The following is a 20,457-nucleotide window of genomic DNA, read 5'->3' as shown; positions in this document are numbered from 1 at the left end:
AATAGAGTTGCAAAACTTTCTCCAGGAAAAAATGGCTTGCTACTTAATAGTGTATATATGTGTGTGTTTGTGTAGTTTAGTGAAGGGTCGTTCGCGACCCATCACTAAACTACTGCGAACGACAAGAGCCGGTTCTCAGTTGTAAAAGAGCCGATGCCTCAGCCGCCCCACACAGCTCTGCTTTGCTCTGTGATAAAGGGCGCTGAAGCATGCTGGGAGATGTAGTCCTCCTCTTTCAGCTTGTAGGAGTGTATGGGGCGGATGTATGGGGGGAGCAGTGCAGTAGCAGGAGGGATTGCCCCAGTCAGATAAGCAGTCATGGAGATGGGGGCGGGGCTTTTACTCCGATTCTGAGTGGTGTCTAGTGACATTTAATGAAGAGCCGATTCAGAGCCGTAAGAGCCGGCTCTTTAATGGGAGCCGATTCAGAAGAGCCGATTCTCTGAGAAGAGCCGGAATTCCCATAGTTCCCTCCAGAGGTTTATTTCATCTGGTTAAAGGGACACTTAAGTCAAACAAAAAAAATGAGTTTTACTCACCTAGGGCTTCCAATTGCCCCCTGCAGCTGTCCGGTGCCCTCGCCGTCTCCCTCCGATCCTCCTGGCCACGCAGTCAGACACTTCCTGTTTCAGTGACAGGAGCTGACAGGCTGGGGGCGCAAGTGATTCTTCGCGTTCCTGGCCACAATAGCGCCATCTATGCTACTATAGCATATATCATATACCATATAGCAGCATTGAAGGTGCTAATGTGTCTGGGAATGCAAAGAATCACTTGCGTCCCCAGCCTGTCAGCTCCTGTCACCGACACAGGAAGTGGCTGCCGGCGGGGCCAGGAGGATCGGAGGGAGACGGCGAGGGCATTGGACAGCTGCAGGGGGCTATTGGAAGCCCCAGGTGAGTAAAACTCGTTTTTTTTTTGCTTAAGTGTCCCTTTAAGGTAAAGCCATAAGTAAGGGCTAAAAGTGGGCGTGGCCAGTAGAGTGCCATGCCTCTGTAGTGGGTGGTGCCTCCATAGTAGGTGTTGCCTCGTGTTAGATATTTAGTGTGTCAAAGTTACAGTGCCTCCAATGGTATTGTAGATCTGGGCATACTTGGCTATAGTTTTCTTTAAAGGGAAACTAAAGTGAGAGACATATGGATGCTGCCATATTTATTTTCTTTTAGACAATACCAATTGCCTGGCAGTCCTGCTGGTTTTTCATGCATCTGTAGTGTCTGAATCACACACCTGAAACAAGCATGCAGCTTATCTTGTCAGATTTGTGTTACAAACACCTTACAAACACATGATCAGGGCCTATGCCTAAAAGTATTATGCTAGTTACATATCATACAATTTTCTGGCATTTATCTGCCTGGTCGATTATTTCCAACATGTCCGATCTGCATTTCGACTGATTTTCGGATCAAATCTCCGATCGATTTCTGTTCACTTCTATGGAAATCGATTGGAAAATCGATCAAAATTCAGATCGGATATGTTGGAAATCGATCTGGCATGCAAATCTGCCAGAAAGATGTATGGTGTGTACCTAGCATTGGAGGCAGAGGGATCAGCAGGACAGCCAGGCAACTGGCATTGTTGAAATTAAATCCAAATATCTCTCAGTTCAGGTTCCCTTTAAAGTGTGTCCCAATGTTTTAGTGCGCCCCATATTGTAACCCTGTCCTAGTACTTCCTAATGTACTAACTTTACATATTCTCTTCTGCTAGGTCTCTAAGTGTATCCCTGCTTTGTTGGCCACCTGTACTGTACCCAAAACTTTGTGGTGCTTAAAGAGGAACTCCAGTGAAAATAATGAAAAAAGTGCTTAAAGGGAACCTAAACTGAGAAGGATGTGGATTTTTCCTTTTAAAATAATACAAGTTGCCCGACTCTCCTGCTGATCCTGTGTCTCGAATACTTTTAGCCACAGCCCCTGAACAGACATGCAGATCAGGTGCTCTGACTGAAGTCAGACTGAATTAGCTGCATGCTTGTTTCAGGTGTGTGATTCAGCCACTCGCGTTAGGTACTTCCGGTGCAGTGCATGCGGCATTGTGAACTACCCCATAGACGTTTTTTGCCCTAGCCTTAGGCTCTGGAAAATTGTCACACTACCCCAGTGTGAAAGGCCTCTCAGATGAACTCAAGGAGTCTACCCTATTTAAATGTATAACAACGTGACTACAGGGTCAGCAGTCGGGCAGCCGGGAAAGGGGCTTTAAAGGATACCCGAAGTGACGTGTGACATGATGAGATAGACATGGGTATGTACAGTCCCTAGCACACAAATAACTTTGCTGTGTTCCTTTTTTTCTTTCTCTGCCTGAAAGAGTTAAATATCAGGTATGTAAGTGGCTGACTAAGTCCTGATTAAGGCCTAGTGCACACCAGAGAGGTTCTGCTGCGGTTTGCGATCCGCTTGCGGGTGTGGATCCGCTAGGGCAATGTATTTAAATGGGCTGGTGCACACCAGAGCGGGAGGCGTTTTGCAGAAACGCATACTCCCGGGCTGCTGCGGTTTGCGATCCGCTTGCGGGTGCGGATCCGCTAGGGCAATGTATTTCAATGGGCTGGTGCACACCAGAGCGGGAGGCGTTTTGCAGAAACGCATACTCCCGGGCTGCTGCAGATTTTGGATTGTGGATGCGTTTCTGCCTCAATGCTAAGTATAGGAAAACCGCAAACCACTCTGAAAAACGGCACTTCAGAGCGGTTTGCCAGGCGGTTTTTGTTACAGTAGCTGTTCAGTAACAGCGTTACTGTAACAATACATGAAATCTACTACACCAAAAACGCTTCACAAAACCGCAAAATGCTAGCTGAAACGCTACAGGAAAATAAGAAAAAGCGTTTCAAAATCTGCTAGCATTTTGCGGATCTGCTAGCGGTTTTTGGTGTGCACCAGGCCTCAGAAAGGAAGTGACTACAGTGTGACCCTCCCTGATAAGAAATTCCAACTATAAAACACTTTCCTAGCAGAAAATGGCTTCTGAGAGCAGGAAAGAGATAAAAAGGTCAGTAGTGCATAGATTTTAGCTCTGGCATACTTCAATGAATGTGTCATTGAGCAAAAACAATAAAACAGTTAAAACTTAAAAAGTAGATTTAACCATTTACTGACATCCTAACGTATTAAAACGTCATGCTTACCGCTATTAACAGCAACATGACGTTTTAATACGTCCCGCATTTCCGCCGATGCTACCGCCGTGTGTCCGCTGCTACCGCCGCTGTTTCCGTCGGGCTTCCGTGCTGGGTGATTGGGGAAGAGGACCGAACGGTCCTTTACCCAATCGCAGTGCCTGGAGTGAATGGACGTGACCGCGAACAGCGGCTACGTCCATTCACAATAACAGGAAATGTAACAATTAAATAAAGTGAAGAAAAAAAAAGTGAACATTTCCTATGTGTTCACTAGCGCCATCTTGTGGCCAAAAAGTATATTACACCTACAAAATACATTCATTTTCAAGTACATACAGATCTTAATAAAATTACACTTCCAACCCCCCCCCCCCCCCCTCCAAAAAAAAAAAAACACTTGTAAAAAAAAAAAAAAATCAGCTAAAAAAAAATAAATAAATAGTTGCCTTAGGGACTCAGCTTTGTTAATTTATATTTTATGGGGGGAAATTAATTTTAATTTATTACATAGGGGCTTGTAATTATGGCCAGAATAAAAAAAACACAACAGAAAAATAACACTTATATTTCAAAATAATATACTGTCGCCATACATTGTGGTAGGGACATAATTTAAACTGTTTAATAATCGGGACAACTTGGCAAATAAAACGTGTTTGTTTTATCCACAGGAGAATGTTTAATTTTAAAACTATAATGGTTGAAAACTGAGAAATAATTATTTTTTTCCTTTTTTTTCTGTTTTTCTCATTAAAACGCATTTAGAATAAAAAAATTCTTAGCAAAATGTACTATCCACAGAAAGCCTAATTGGTGGCGAAAAAAACGAGGTATAGATCATTTTCTTGTGATAAGTAGTAATAAAGTTATTAGAGAATAAAAAGGAGGAGAACTGACAACTGAAAATTGCTCTGGTCCGTTAGGATAAAAACCCTTGGGGGTGAACTGGTTAAACAAAATAAAACTGGAATATCTTAAAAATTCATTTTTAGAAGGAGGATAAATACAATCGGTTATTTCATTATTTTATTTTCGCTTCGGGTGTCTTTTAAACCTTCCAAAGTACATTTGACTCTGATTCCAAGAGTCAAGGGATCTGGTGAGTGGCACTTGCAAAATTTATCTGAAGCCTATATGGAGTTGTATTGCAGTGGATGACCACTTCTGGAGTACAGAGCAATTGGAACATTGAACGCTCATAGTGGAGCGCTGGCTGACATGCTTATGAAAGCTTAACGTGTAGAGCTGACTGATATGCTTTTATTTGGACTTTAAGCTGGCAGCGCTGTTGTGTTTTTGTACATTTGAATAGGAGGACACAGTGACCCGTACAAGAGCGCCCCAGCGATATAATAGATTTGTGATAGTCTAGTGTGTGTTTACCGTGAGCTGTTTAACCTAAAAGAATCGCAGCACAGTGTGTAATTGTTTACAAGGAGTCTTCCCGCTGCCTGTGGTTGTCAGGTTTGAACCCCGAACACCGTCCCCTGAGTCTCGGACTCTTCTTCCCCTGAGACTCTCCTCATGTTGTGTGTAATAACGCGATATGTGTGTGTGTGTGTCTGTGGGGAAGGGGGGGGGGGGTGTAGTACCTGGGGGTAGAGCTAGTGTGAGTTTTCATGAATGGATGGGACTAGCTGCTATATAAATTCAAAATTACCCTCGCGGTCCAAATATCCTTTCTCTTCGGGCCAAATTTGACCACCAGGCCCGGAGTTTGCCACCCGTGGTTTACACTACGCTTTCTCTCAACTCTGCAGTGTATCGTTTCACTAGAATCCGTCACAAATCATAATGCACAACCTGCCCAGCTCTAGGGCAACAGTTACAAATTCCTGGGCATCTCTGCGGTATGGAAACCCTGCCCCGGAGCTAGCATGAAGGGCAGAGAGAGAGAGTATCTGCTTCCGCCTGGGGCTTCTCACAGGCAGCTTGCTTTGTGAGGGATTTTCTTTCAGGGCAGTATAACAATGGAAGGCAGTGAAAGTGGCCGTGCACAGAGTGAATGGATGTGTTGGCGCATGAACCTGGTTATTTGATATCATGGGACAGGAAGGAGCAGGGCTCTCCTGCTGGGGTGTCTAGCACAGGATGTATTGTGTTAGGCTGAGGTGAAGTAGCGCACACAAGCCTGTGCTTGTCCCTCTTCTGCCCTGACAATTGCTGCACGGCTGTGTATGGGCTGTGCACTGATCCCTGCAGTGATTCACACCCTGCACAGCCAGCCTGATGAGCTGCCTCATGATGCTGCTTCTGTGTGTATCCTCTGCTCTGGCTGTTCCCACACAGCGCTTTATCCATCCTAGCAGAAATGGATTAAAGAGAACCTGAGGTAAAAACAAACTGATGCTATAAATATTTATCCTCCTACTCCTAAAAAATGTTTTTTTAATTTAAACATTTATAAAGTAGGTTGAGTGTTTTATTGTCTCTAATCAGTGGCAGCCTATTACGTGTCCTAGAATTAAGGTGGCCATACATCAGCCGACCAACCAACCAATCGACCATCAAATTCGATTATTATAATCGAATAGGATGAAAATCGGTGCTGCCCAACCGACAAAGCGACCAATTTCAGGACAGAAATTGGCCGCACGGTCGATCGCGCATGCTGCAAGATGTCGGGCTGAAGTCGGTCTGGTGCGTGGCGGTACGGCGCCGATTTGCGAACGAGCAACGAAACCTCCGCCGATGCCGCCGTAAAGTATAAATGTATGTAGTGTGTGTGTGTATTTATACATTACCTGTCTGGTGCCAGCCTCCACACGGCTTCCGTCCATCTCGCCGGGTTCCGCATACACGCCCGGCAGCGCATAGCAGCTGATGTCAGACGCTATGCGCCACTAGCATGTATGCGGCTGGCTGTTATCTGGCGAGATGGACGGACACCGTGCGGAAGCTTCTACAGGACAGGTATTGTATAAATGCACACACTACATACAATACATTTTGGAGGCAGCGGCCAGGTGGACGCGGCGGGCTCAGCTGATTCCATGATGATTTCATGCTGAAATTGGACGGGAATCGGCCTGTAATGTATGAGCAGAATCAACCAAGAGACAAATGTATCTCTAATCAGATTCGATTAGAGATAAATTTGTCTCTTGGTCGAATCTGCCCATAATCTTCTGGCCACCTTTAGAGAAGGGTCAATAGTTCATGTATTTTATCTCAGAAGTTGTATTCTGCCAGGAAAACGTTTATGGCTGTAATTAGCTTATCAGTGATGTTTACTATATTCCTGACAAGCTACCGACAAGACAGAAGCTGTCACTTCCAAGCCTAGAAATTAACTCTTTCAGGCAGCAAAATACAGCAAGTAAAACAGCCTGGTTATTAATAGGTTTTGTACTGTACATACACATGTTTATCTCATGTCACATGTCGCCTCGGGTACACTTAAAAGTGGACCTGAACTCTTGCCCAGGACAGAAGGAAAACTGAGAAGTCCACCCTGTATGTATTTAGAGAGCTTAGCCTGTCTAATTCCCCCTCATCTGTGACTAATCACCACTGTAATTTATTCTCTCAGCTGTGTCAGCTCAGAAATCTACTCTCCCAGGGCAGAGCAGCTAATTTTGTAAACACAGGATGTTAACAGTATGTTTGCTTCCGTGAAAGCAGTAAGTAGATACACTGCAGATTTATTGCAGGATTTGTATCAGCTGTAACAAATATTTTTTTTTTCTTTAAAAGTGGTTAGGCTGTTGTGTATCTTTTAAAGCCGAGAGGAAGTTCTGAGTTTAGGTCCACTGAAATGGGGCCCTAGACAAGAGAGCAGTTTTTGCCCACTGCTGGTGATTAGCTGGCTTTTTCAATTAGATTTGGTGGGGTAGCATCCCCCAGGCCCCTAGACTCTCTCCAGGCCCTAGGCTACTGCCTAGGTTTGCCTTGTGGGTGATCCGGCTCTGCATCCCTGGCGTATTCTGCCCAGCTCATCACACCATACTTTCTCCCAGTGGTAGGCAGTCTGACATTACTCTCCGACATGAGAGAAATGATGCTGGTTTTCAGTCTTGTTTGATGTAAAATTTCTATTTTGGAAGGTCTACTAATTCACATCCTTATGTCACGTTTTTGTTTTAGTATTTGGGTTAATGGATACCTGAAGTGACATGTGACATGATGAGATAGACATGTGTATGTACAGTGCCTAGCACACAAATAACTATGCTGTGTTCCTTTTTTTCTTTCTTTGCCTGAAGGAGTTAAATATCAGGTATGTAAGTGGCTGACTCAGTCCTGACTCAGACAGGAAGTGACTGCAGTGTGACCCTCACTGATAAAAAATTCCCCTTTTTATTTTTCTTGCGCTCAGAAGCCATTTTCTGCTAGGAAAGTGTTTTATAGTTGGAATTTCTTATCAGTGAGGTCACACTGTAGTCACTTCCTGTCTGAGTCAGGACTGAGTCAGCCACTTACATACCTGATATTTAACTCTTTTCAGGCAGAGAAATAGAAAAAGGAACAGAGCACAGTTATTAGTGTGCTGGGCACTGTACATACACATGTCTATCTCACCATGTCACATGTCACCTGACCTCAGGTATCCTTTTAAGAATTTATTTTGGCATTATTTACCACAGGGCACATCTATTTTGTGCTGACACAGGTTTGGTACTTTTGTGCACCTCTGCTCATTGCAGGAAGCGAAGCCTGTTAAAAATTGGATCTGTTTTCACTTATTAAACAAAACGCGGCAAATAGAATGCAGAGTCCCGACGTGCTGCATTTTTCTGCAGCGGAACACAAAACGCCGGGTGCAAAGACTCTTTTAAAAAGGACCTAAACTGGGAGAGGGGGAAAACGCAGCGAAACCCACCCTGTGTGTATTTAGAGAGAACAGTATGTTTTACTTCCCCCTTATCTGCTAGTAATGAGCCACTGTAATTTGAGCTGTCAGCTTTGTCTCCCACTCCTTGATACAAAATTTACGGATCACTGGCAGATTCAGTCAAACTAGCAAGTAAAATACTGTAAACTATTCTCTGTAAAAGTGATGCAATAAATGTGCCAGTGATTATTATAATTTACTATTTATATTGCGCTGACATCTTCCGGAGCACATTATAGAGTACATAGTCATGTCACTGACAGTCCTCAGATCAGCTCACAATCTAATCCCTACCATAGTCAGTCATAGTCTAATGTCCTACCATATTAATATTGTGTATTTATTCAGTACTGACATATTCTGCAACACTTTACAGAGGACATAGTCGTGTCGCTGGCTATCCTCAGAGGAGCTCAAAATGTAATACCTGCCATAGTCTTAATCTAATGACCCTTTGATAAAGGCCAGTATGGAGCAAAGTGTGAGGATGGAGAGTCTAGTGACTTATCTATATATTTTTGTGTGGAAACGAGAATGCCTGGAGGAAACCAACACATCATGAGGAGAACATACAAACTCCATCCAGATAGTGCCCTGCCCAAATGTGAGCTGAGGGACCCCAGCATTGTAAGGCGAGAGTGCTGTCCGTATATGGTTAGCTTGGGAAAGATGTCAGTACTGATTTATTAATACTTGAAGATAGACATAGACATGTCTATGGATGAGCAATGAAAATGGTTTGTTTTTGTTTTCCAGTAAGATCATGTGATGATAATAAGGTCATGTGATGGGAATAAGGTCATGTGATGGGAATAAGGTCATGTGATGGGAGTAAGATCATATGATGGGAGTGAGCAATGACCTCTCCTTGCATTTCCCATAGCCACCCTTTACAATGATTACTTTACTAATAATGTAAAACCATCTGACAAATGTTCTGCATGGAATTATCTGCCTATTATATTATATGCCTCTTTAGGCCACAGCCTGATAAGCCACTGTTGTTTGTTTGTCACATTAAAAGTACAAACTAGTACGCATGAGATGCCTCCTCCTGCGACAGCCCAGGCCCCCCCCCCCCCCCCCCCCGCTGCACTCATTCCTGATCATCTTGCATGGGACCTTGCACAGGGGCTTGGCAGCATTACCTGGGATCCCTACAAGGCTGAACACCATCTTATTCCGCCTACATGCGAGAGTCTCAATTCAGGAGACTTCACTGTCAGCATTTCCGGATACACTGCCAGATACAGCATACATCAGGCACTGTGCATACCGTGTTACAGTGGATGTACATGGTAACATCCAGGACTCTCAAGCTTCTGGTCTAAGTGAAGACGACTGAGTGGTGAGAAACTGTGGTTACACACGCATTTTTGTGCTGGTTTCATGGATCTGGCTACTTTATCATGCTGTGCTTGTGCTACTGACGACCGACTTGCTGCTTTGCTTTCTCTATACTGCCTTGAACACTAACTTGATCACTGCCATTGCTGACAGCCCCGTTTTTCATAGGTTCCATACTATTGAGTGAGCTCACTTGCAATATCTACCTGGCCAGTTGGATGTGTGAGTGGTGGTGTGACGTGGGTCTGCATGAGGAGATGGCCATCTCATGTTATTTTTAACTTGTTCTATGGAATAGATATTTGAATAAAATTTGTATTATATTTTTACAATTGAATTCTAGCGTTTATTGGGATAGCACCGTGAGCACCAGCAAAAGTCTTTCTTCTCCATTTGTTTGTGTAGTAATAGTAGTAGTACATACAGTAGCTGGCACCGCGCAGCATACACCGCACTGACATAGAAGGGATATGCAAAAGAATGGTGAGTATATACGAATACATACAGCATGTATAATATAAACTGGAGCTAGCTTACCTTGTCATATGAAGTACATAACGTTAATGTTTATATAAAATGATACTTGATAAAGGGAATCTGAAGTTAAGATAAACTTATGAGGTAATGAATTGTACTGTATATATAGTACAGCTAAGAAATTAGTAGCACAGATGTGAGTATCAGATTGTTTTCAGTTTTTATCTATGCAAAAGAGCTTCTCTGAGCTCTCAGACCCAACTTGGGTTGGCTACAGTGCTGTTTTCTGAAGCACTTATCTCAACCTGCCTCCCTGTTTCTTGTTTGTTTCAAGTTTTTATGCAGGGAAGTCATTAGCTCTGCACGGTTTCATCATTTAAAATACAGAGCATAATTTGTAAACTGCTAATATTCGAGAATGATGCAGTGTTGTAGAAAAAAAGCTATATAAGGGAAAATAAAAATGAATTTTCTTTGCTACTAATGTTCTATTAATTATCAGTACTTCACAACCAATTCATTATATCATTTTTTTTTTCACTTCAGTGTCACAGATTGTACCTTCATTTGGTATATGTTTATGAAGAAGACAGTGTTATACAGTATACTGTTTGTAGGAATACAGCCTGCAGTCCCTCTCTTTGCCTGCAGGGGCGGTGTTGCACCAAGCACAAGGTAAAAGGTTTGAGAGGTTCTGCAATTAAAGGAATACTATCGATGTATGCATTTATTTTGAAATGCTGTATGTTGTAGCACACATTAGGACAAGTACTAGGAGTAATTTGATTCCTCACACAGCTGTTCCTCTCAGCTGTAAAATCCTCCGTCAGTTTTGGCGTCAGTGTTGGATACAAAATGTATCTAATACTGAGGGCTCCCAGAGGGTTAGACCATGTCTCTGCAAAGGGGAGTTGCTATCAACTCCTCAGTTTATAGTTTAATTATCACCTTGCTGAAAGAATCTTATTGATATGGTGGTAAGGGGTTAAAGATTCTAGCAATGTGTGTTTATTATCTTTGCTTCTCTTGACTGATAAAGATACTAATAATGCTAATTGTAGACAGTGGTCTGCCCCTCTCAGCAGCTTGTAAAGTGGATGCAGTCTGGAGTGAATCACCTCAAGCAGCAGCCAGTCTGAGAGTAAACACAGACTACTGCTATAGCTAGTTATATTCCAGCAATATTACAGCTCATTTAGTTACCTGTTACCACCTCAGATCAGCCCATTTCTCCTCATGTCTGCTGCATGCTGTGAGTGACACAGTGACATATATTTGTGAGCTGTGTGACAGAGTAACCAAGCAGCTCAGGGTGACCCAAACTACTATGAGCTGTGTGAGAAATGAATTTTTAAGCAGGGATAGCGAGAGAGAGAGAGACCTGGGTGAATAAATAAAGTGCCCCTAGCACTAGTGGTAATGTGTACACTAATATAGAGTATTAAAAAAAAAAGTCGTTTCAATCGATAGCACTCCTTTAATTATGTTCCAAGCATGGAGCAAAAACATGCGTGAGAAATCTCTCACTTCTCTGGCTGGTGATTGCTGCTATTATTGTTTGACAAACTAGAGAATGCGGTCCTGGGATTGTGGGCTGGCTCTGCAGGTAGTCAGGCTGGGCTTCTGTCCCTGCTTTGTTGCAGAATCCTTGTAGTTGTTGCTGAAGGCTAATGCTACTAGTAGACAGAACGTCTTTATCACAACATTCAAATGCAATACAGCCATTTAGCAGAGCAAGTGCAACTTAACTATCAAAATCATTGTATGAATTGAAGCCGCCCACACACACTTCTGTATTGTGCCAGAAAAAGACTTCATTCCTGAAATAGCATTTGCATTGGAAAAGGCTTGTGGGAAGGAGTGCAAATAACAAAAGTAGGGACAATACCTGCTCAGAAACCTATTCCCCCCCCCCCCCCCCCCCCCCTTCACTTGCAGCTGATTTGCCAGGAAACTAGTGCTATGTGGTTGCTATGTATTGCAGCAGAATGGCGGCGTTTGACACAGGAGTGGTGGGCCAGGCAATGGGTGCCCCACCTGTCAGCTGCCTGTGTAAATATATATGGCAGCCTCCATATGCTTCTCACTTCAAGTTCCATTTAACTTTTGTTAACCACCCTGGCGTTCTGATTAAATCGCCAGGGTGGCTGCGGGAGGGTTTTTTTTAAATAAAAAAAAAACTATTTCATGCAGCCAACTGAAAGTTGGCTGCATGAAAGCCCACTAGAGGGCGCTCCGGAGGCGATCTTCCGATCGCCTCCGGCGCCCAGAATAAACAAGGAAGGCCGCAATGAGCGGCCTTCCTTGTTTTGCTTATATCGTCGCCATAGCGACGAGCGGAGTGACGTCATCGACGTCAGCCGACGTCGTGACGTCAGCCGCCTCCGATCCAGCCCTTAGCGCTGGCCGGAACTTTTTGTTCCGGCTACGCTGGGCTCAGGCGGCTGGGGGGACCCTCTTTCGCCGCTGCTCGCGGCGAATCGCCGCAGAGCGGCGGCGATCAGGCAGCACACGCGGCTGGCAAAGTGCTGGCTGCGTGTGCTGCTTTTTATTTCATTAAAATCGGCCCAGCAGGGCCTGAGCGGCAGCCGCTGGCGGTGTTGGACGAGCTGAGCTCGTCCAGACCGCTCAGCTGGTTAATCACTTCTTATACCCTAACTAAAGCGACTAGTATACGGAGGCTGCTATATTTATTTCCTTTTAAACAATGCCAGTTGCCTGGCTGCCCTGCTGATCTATTTGGCTGCAGTAGTGTCTGAATAACACCATAAACCAGCATGCAGCTAATCTTATCAGATCTGACAATAATGTCAAAAACGCCGTATCTGCTGCATGCTGGTTCAGGGCCTATGGCTAAAAGTATTATACTGGTACACACAATGAGATTTTCTGGCAGATTTCCTGCTAGATCGATTATTTCTAACATGTCCGATCTGATTTTCGATTGATTTTTGGTTCACTTCTATGGAAAATTGATTGGAAGGTTGGAATAATGGGAAAGTCTATAGACTTTGCCTATGTCCATGCAGATAGCACACCATGTGCAGGGTGTCAAAGCTGACAGCAGCACATATAGGGGTTGATGCACTAAACAGCGCTATTTCATAACGTATGTACAGCGTAACACTGTGTGCACTATCAGCAAGTATGGTATAGCGCGCGGTCATTATGCAGATAGCGGTTGGTAGTGAAACAATAAAGAGCGTTGATGTTTTTAATGCGCATAATACTTTGCGCTGTTAAAGAATTACGCGCATACCAAATTGTGTTATTAATGTAAATAGTGTGTAGTTTAATAGTGTATGCTTTAAAAACATAGCAAAGTTAGCATTCATTACCCAACATGCACTCATCCAACCAAACCTCAAACGGTCCCATCACTGAAGGAAAATTTAAAGGGGCACTATGGCGAAAAATTGTAAAGAGTAAAATATGTGCAAACAAATGAGAAGTATGTTTCTTCCAGAGTAAAATGAGCCATAAATTACTTTTTTTCCTATGTTGCTGTCACTTAAAGTAGGTAGTAGAAATCTGACAGAAGTGACAGGTTTTGGACTAGTCCATCTCTTCATCGGGGGATTCTCAGGGATTTATTTATTTTCAAAAGCACTTAGTGAATGGCAGTTGCTCCTTCCAATTGCCTAAAAACTGTGTAGGGAGCAGGGAAGCTGGCCAGCATCATTGTTTAAATCCTTTTGAGAGAATATCTTTATAAAGCATAAAAGCCTTGCTGAGAATCCCCTATGAAGAGTTGGACTATTCCAAAACTGACGCTTCTTTCAGATTTCTACTAAATGACAGCAGCATAGGAGAAAAGTAATTTATGGCTCATTTTACTCTGGAAAAAAACGTACTTCTTATTTGTCTGTTTGCACATATTTTACAATTTTTTTGCCATAGTGCCCCTTTAAACAAAAAAAAAAAAAATAACATTAGACCAGGACTATTCATACTTTCTAAATGTCATAAATACTAATTTATGTGATCGAGCACATTCAAGCGTCTGTAAGGGGCCAACACCATGTAAATACATGTTCCCTATGGGGGGAACCAAGTCTGCAGTATGGGGGGAGGGGGCAACTTTGGGTCCAGCAGTGCAGGGGCTCCTGCAGAGCTTAGGGGCCCTGGGCCAATTGTCCCCTTCACCATTATGTCAGCTCCGGCACACACTGTGTCCCAGCTTCACAGCGTCCCCAGCAGTGTGCTGCAGCTTCCCAGTGTCTTACAGTAAACATTTGTCAGCAATAACAATTACCATCAAAATTCACAGTTTGCATTCATAGCGCACACATTACACAGCACACAACACAACACAGTATCCACATGTTACATTGCCTACAGTGATGTACAATTAATAAGTTATGGTTGCTTAGCATTGTACATATGACCGACATAATTGAATCGGATCAGCTTATTTCGGTGCGCGGCTCTGAGAGCCGAGATCCGAAATTGGGCGCCCCATAGCAGCAATGCAATGATGCGCCCCGCGTAGCGGTAACACGGGGCTCTGGAGGCTGCCAGACCCCGAATTACATCTCCCTCTGAGTTGCGACAACTCGGAGGGGAACAGTATTTAAAGAGAACCCGAGGTGTGTTTAAAGAATGTTATCTGCATACAGAGGCTGGATCTGCCTATACAGCCCAGCCTCTGTTGCTATCCCAAACCCCACTAAGGTCCCCCTGCACTCTGCAATCCCTCATAAATCACAGCCGTGCTGTGAGGCTGTGTTTACATCTGTAGTGTCAGTCTCAGCTGCTCCCCCACCTCCTGCATAGCTCCGGTCCCTGCCCCCATCCCTTCCCTCCAATCAGCAGGGAGGGAAGGGATGCAGGCGGGGACTGGAGTTCTGCAGGAGGCGGGGAGAGCAGCAGACTGACACTATAGAGATAAACACAGCCAGCTCTGACAAGCTGTTTGTCAGCAGCGTGGCTGTGATTTATGAGGGATTGCAGAGTGCAGGGGGACCTTAGGGGGGTTTGGGATAGCAACAGAGGCTGGGCTGTATAGGCAGATCCAGCCTCTGTATGCAGATAATATTCTTCAAACCCACCTCGGGTTCTCTTTAACGCCGCCTTTACATGCACCCCAATTGAATTACTACTTAAAAAAAAAATGATAAAATACACAGAGGCCAAAAACAGCTGAAAAATATAAAGGACACATACAAACAAATATCACTTACTTGCCCAGTCTCAAACTATTCTGAAGCAAAGCTCATATAGGCAAACAACTGACAAATGTTAACATTACGCGCGTAAACTTCTATGCGGTTAAAGAGAACCCGAGGTAGGGTTCTGACAATGCAATCCAGGTACAGAGGCTGGGTCTGCCTATACTGCCTAGCCTATGTTGCTATTTAATCCCCCTCCCCCCGTAAGTTCCCCCTGCGCTCTGCAATTCCCCATAAATCACAGCCGCGCTGTGCGGGCTGTGTGTACATCTGTACTGTCACTCTGCGTGCCCCCCCCGCCTCCTGCATAGCTCCGGTCCCGCCCGCGTCCCTTCCCTCCAATCAGCAGGGAGGGAAGGGATGCGGGCGGGACTGGAGCTATGCAGGAGGCGGGGGGAGCGGCAGACTGACAGTACAGAGATAAACACAGCCCGCTGCGACACACTGATTGTCGACAGCACGGCTGTGATTTATGGGGGATAGCAGAGCGCAGGGGGGGCTTAGGGGGGATTGAAATGGCAACATAGGCTAGGCAGTATAGGCAGACCCAGCCTCTGTATGTGGATTGCATTGTCAGAACCCCACCTCGGGTTCTGTTTAAAGTAATGAGCGATATCTAGTTGTAGCACGCTATATGTAATGCTCGCTGTGTATCACTACCACACTTTGTGTAGTTAAACCGCACGCTGTGTGAGTTTACTTCGCGTAAATCATGTAGCGCTATAGCGTTATTCACTAGCGCTGTTTAGTGAATCAACCCCATAGTGTACACAGGCCCTACAGGCCTTTTCATTTCACCCTGGTCACTCTCCCCTCATTATAGGCTCATTCAAGCTACTGGAGACGCACTATAATCTAACTCCATCCCATTTAAAACAAAGACATGCACCACGATAGAAACGTCCGTATTCAGAGGGATTCAGATTTTTGCGCTTCCACCAATGATCTGATCCGTGCAACGTCACCATGCCGTCATTTGCCAGGTTGTTTTCACGGCAGATTGAATCGCTCTGATCGAATCTGCTAGAAAACGATGTCCCAATGTGCCTGCCCGATCAATGATGGAATCGATTTTGGTTCAGAATCGGTTGATTGCAGCGGATAGAAGAAATGCTGAAATCTATTAACAAATCTACGCCTAGTGTGTACAATTGAATCAGATTTAGATCAGAGAAAGATCTAGCTGATGGTCAAATCTGCTCAAACTTTATCTTAGCCCATACACACATGCAACTTTCCTGCCAGAGTATCGTCCAAACTTGGTCTGTTGGACGATAGTTGGCCGTCTGTATGTGTGACAAACGACTATAGGTGCAACTAATAGCAGGCGGTTTGCCCGAACCAGCTGGCGGATCAACTCACAGGACTGTTGGACTGATATGGCGCAGTTGGCCGCATGTGTACTTGTTTTGAATGCGGCCATGTTGTGAAGTCCGTTGTTCCGCTTGCGCGCAGAGTATGCAATATGTGTTCAGTCGGGTGTCATGCAATCGCTTGGTCGGGGACCTTTGTTGGATGTGTGTACGAGCCTTAGGGCCCATTTGCACTGGGGCAATTTGCGGGCATTTACCGCCGATTCCATAATCGCCGGCGAAAGCTAGCGCTTTGAAAATCGCTAGTGTAATTAAAAGTATATAGCTTTGATGTCACTGCAGTGATTGCCGGCGATTCGTGGTAAACGAAAACGTGGTGCATGCATCGCTTTTTCATGATTTTAGAGTAAAATGTTCAACGCTGATCGGATCCGCTCAAGAATTCCCAAAATTGTCCTGTAAAAAAAAATGTGAAAAAATTCCCGCCACAAAACGCTAGAGATTTTGCTAGCATTTAGTGCTCCCCAGTGAGAATGGACCCCTATATGTTGCAGGCATTACCATTCTCTGATACCTGACCTGGAGTTTTTAGCATGCTAATGTGCTCCCCCCCCCCCCCTCCCCCTCCAGGCAGATAAAGCAGCAGGGAGCTCCAATCACATGCTGCTAGGAATAGCCACTATTTCCCACAAGCAAGAGCCCTCTAGTGTGACTAAATACCAAAAGGCAAGCAAGTTAAACAGATGAAAAGAAAGAAGGAGGCAGGGAAGAGAAAAAAAAGCTGAAGGCTCACATGACACGCCCAAATGGCCTGTCTCATCTTCACATGAAACTTCATGCTCTCCTCCCAGCACTGCCAGGCAGCTCAGTCACTGCTCAGCCTTCATTCTGTGCAGCATGGGGAAGCGTGCTCAATGCTGAACAATGGGTGAGTCTCTATTACTGCCTTACTTCCTACTGTTTCCACACACACTGATGCTGCTGCATCTGCTGCGCTCCGGTGGTGTCTTTACCTTCGGAGAGTTTTCTGTAGCGTTGTGACTCGCTGCTGCATGGTAGCTGTGCTCTGCCCTTGCACTACTATGTGTTTTGTCTTAGCTTTGTGCACTGAGTTTGTAATAGTGCTTATATTGGAAGGAGCTCTCTGGCAGCGGAGTATGTTTCCCCGATGTAGCTGCGTTGGAATGAAACTTTGGTGTGTTGAAGCACCTATCTGTGATTTACACTGTGGATTTGGGGATTCCTTTCTGCTTTGTACACACTATGCAATTTCCCGTCCAATCGATGGACCGACTGGATCATTTTCAACATGTACGATCTGATTCTCGATCGTTTTTCTGATCGATTTTGCATAGAAGTGATTGGGAAATCAATCAGAAAAAACGCAAATCAGACCTGTCAAATTCTGTATTCCACCCATCTGTCTGACGGGAAATTGCATAGTGTGTGTCTTCAATCGCTGATCAGCTTATTATATTGACTTCTTACCATCTGCCTATATCGCTGGGTACACATGATTCAATTTCTGATCGACTGATAATCTTGACAGGAAGTTGTACTGTGTGTACATGTCCAAGCTGCTCCCGATCCATAATGGGATCGATTTTTCCCATGATAACTCCGCATTATCGATCAGGAACTGATTGGAGATGCCACAAATAATAGTTTGATTCTCATCAACCAGATGGGAAATTGCATTGTGTGTACTAAGCCTTACAGTTAGCATCTAGTACATACGATGCAATTTTCCTTCAGTTGAAGGTCGAATTGATTATTTCCGACAGGTCTGATCTGATTTTCGCTCGTTTTTTCTATAGAAGTGATCGGAAATCAGATTGGACCTGTCAGATATAATTGATTCTACTGTCAATCGGATGGGAAATTGCATGGTGTATATACTAAGCATTACAGTTAACATTTGAAAGTGGATCGCTTATAGGTTTATGTCCCAGATTGCATTCACAGAGAGACTTAGTCAAACTTTTATTTTGCATCATTTGTTTTCTAAATAAAATCCGATGTGAAATACTTCAGCTTCAGTTTGGTAAACATTAGATGGAGTTCCATTGCTCCGCAGTGTTCAGAGTTAAAGTTGAAATATTGTACATTTCAGACCCGGTAAACGCTTTTATTACTCCTTGTCATATTCCTTGTTGTGATACTTTGTATATTTTGTTAAATTTAACATATACATGATGTATTTCAAGATCCAGTTCTGTGTATTATGTATATGATGATGGTTTATTGCTCTTTATCTAAGTTGCAAGTGATTTGGGGTATTTTTGAGTGTGTTTGGTTTGGTCTCACGCTTGCAATCAACATCCTGTGCACAGGGCTGCATACTACTCTGATAAAGTAAAATCTGGTGTTTCTGATGGTATTGAAGCTGCTTTATGTCGTCTATAACTCGTCCTGCTGCTGCTGATCCTTTATGTTGTCTATAAGTCGTCCTGCAGCATGATCAGTGATCTGATTCTTGTGGTAACAGAGGGGGTGTTTTTACCCAAAGTAGTCAGTGTGGAATGAAAGTTTGATGTATTGAATCAGCAGACTGGAGCATCCTTGTGATCAGTATGAAGCATGGAGGTTCCGGAATGCCAGATGTTGAGTTTTTCCTGTAGCAATGAGTTTATCCCTCGATGTAGTTGGTTTGGAATGACTGTTCGATGTGTTGAAGCAACAGACTGAAGCATCCTTGTGATCAGTATGAAGCGTGGAGGTTCGGGAATGTCAGATATTGAGTGTATGCTGTAGCAATGAGTTTATCCCTCGATGTAGTTGGGTTGGAATGATGGTTCAATGTGTTGAAGCAGCAGACTGGGAGCATCCTTGTGATCAGTATGAAGCGTGGAGGTTTAGGAATGCCACATATTGAGTGATCTGATGTGCCAGCAGCAGGGAGGACAGTCAGAGACGGGAGAGCTGGTTGTTGTGCGCATGTGTCAGATGTGATCCTGCACGTGCTGGAGGAGAGTTGAGTGCGACAATCTAACTGTACCTCAGATGAACTGAACAAATGCACTGCACTGCAATTTAGGACCAAATTTAAGGCCCGGGTCACACTTCAGTTTTTTTAGGCCAGCTGGATCCGGTGAAAATGGTCCGTTTTACAGCCAGTATGCTGTAAAACATCCGTTTTCATTGGTTACTATATGCTGCAAAACCTTACGTTTCCGTTCCGCTGAGTGAAACGGTCCGGAAAATTGGGTCCTGCAGCATTTTTTCATCCACTCAGCGGAACGGACCACGGAACCGTACGGCCGGTTCCGTTGGCAAATGCTAATGTGAACTGGGCCGAAGACCTTTACCCACCTCACAATTTTTCCAACAATTTTCACAACGACCACCCAATTTTTTGAGCGACAAGCAGTCGCTTCTGCGAACTAGCAACGTCGGTACAGGCGCGTGATCAAGCAAATGTTTCTTAGCGTCACATGGTGACAACTACCGTCACGTTGGATCTTTAAGATCCCTGACAACTCCCGGGCAAAGTACCCCGATCATTTTGAAGACTCGTTCGTGCCCATCGCGCATACCCGCTGGCAGGAGAATGGATCGGGGAGCGCTTGTCTTTGTGGGACGCTGCTGTGATCCATCTTCCTTCGTCGTGAGGCTAGTATTCACTATTAACCTGGTTTGGGATGTCGAGGGGAGTAACTGAAGGAAAGCTAAATGTCATTTTGCCTTCTTAAAACTTTTCTTTGTGATTGAGGGCGTTTTGGTCTCTCAGCCCTCATACCTTCCAGGTGGTTCTGGGTCACCACGTGCAGTCTTATTACTATAGTAATACACACCATGTAGATGGTAACCTGGGACTCTAGTATTCTAGGCCAGGGTGCCGGCCACTTGGCTATTTTACAGCCCTTTACAGTAAATCAGGGGTGTAGATTAGAACTGAGATAAATTAATCTCAGACACAATGCAGGAGGGGCGGCTCATCCTGCCCAAATGGGCTCGCAGTTTGTTTGTCTGTATGTATCTGGCCGCTTGTCCTTCACAACTCTGTCCAAACACAGGACGTCATCGTCTAGCCCAGGCATGGGCAAACTTGGCCCTCCAGCTGTTAAGGAACTACAAGTCCCACAATGCATTGCAGAAGTCTGACTGCCACCGTCATGACTCATAAAGGCAAATGCATTGTGGGACTTGTAGTTCCTTAACAGCTGGAGGGCCAAGTTTGCC

General features: G+C 44.5%; 1 protein-coding gene across 9 annotated transcripts in view; it reads left to right on the top strand.

Annotated features, from left to right (window-relative positions):
- The window catches only part of TIAM1 (TIAM Rac1 associated GEF 1), a 497,838-nt gene that overhangs the window by 191,834 nt on the left and 285,547 nt on the right, over positions 1–20,457 (top strand). The window contains exon 1 of one of the 9 annotated variants that reach the window (XM_068270620.1): positions 17,141–17,203. The exons of the other annotated variants lie outside the window; for them this stretch is intronic. The gene's annotated coding sequence lies outside the window, so the exon portion shown is untranslated. Of the gene's footprint in view, positions 1–17,140; positions 17,204–20,457 lie in introns of those variants that run through there. 9 annotated transcript variants of the gene reach the window in all.

Source organism: Hyperolius riggenbachi, chromosome 2 (assembly GCF_040937935.1).
Source record: "Hyperolius riggenbachi isolate aHypRig1 chromosome 2, aHypRig1.pri, whole genome shotgun sequence".
NCBI classification, from domain to species: domain Eukaryota; kingdom Metazoa; phylum Chordata; class Amphibia; order Anura; family Hyperoliidae; genus Hyperolius; species Hyperolius riggenbachi.
Note: the sequence above shows the minus strand (reverse complement) of the source record. Positions and strands in the feature narration are given on the sequence as shown.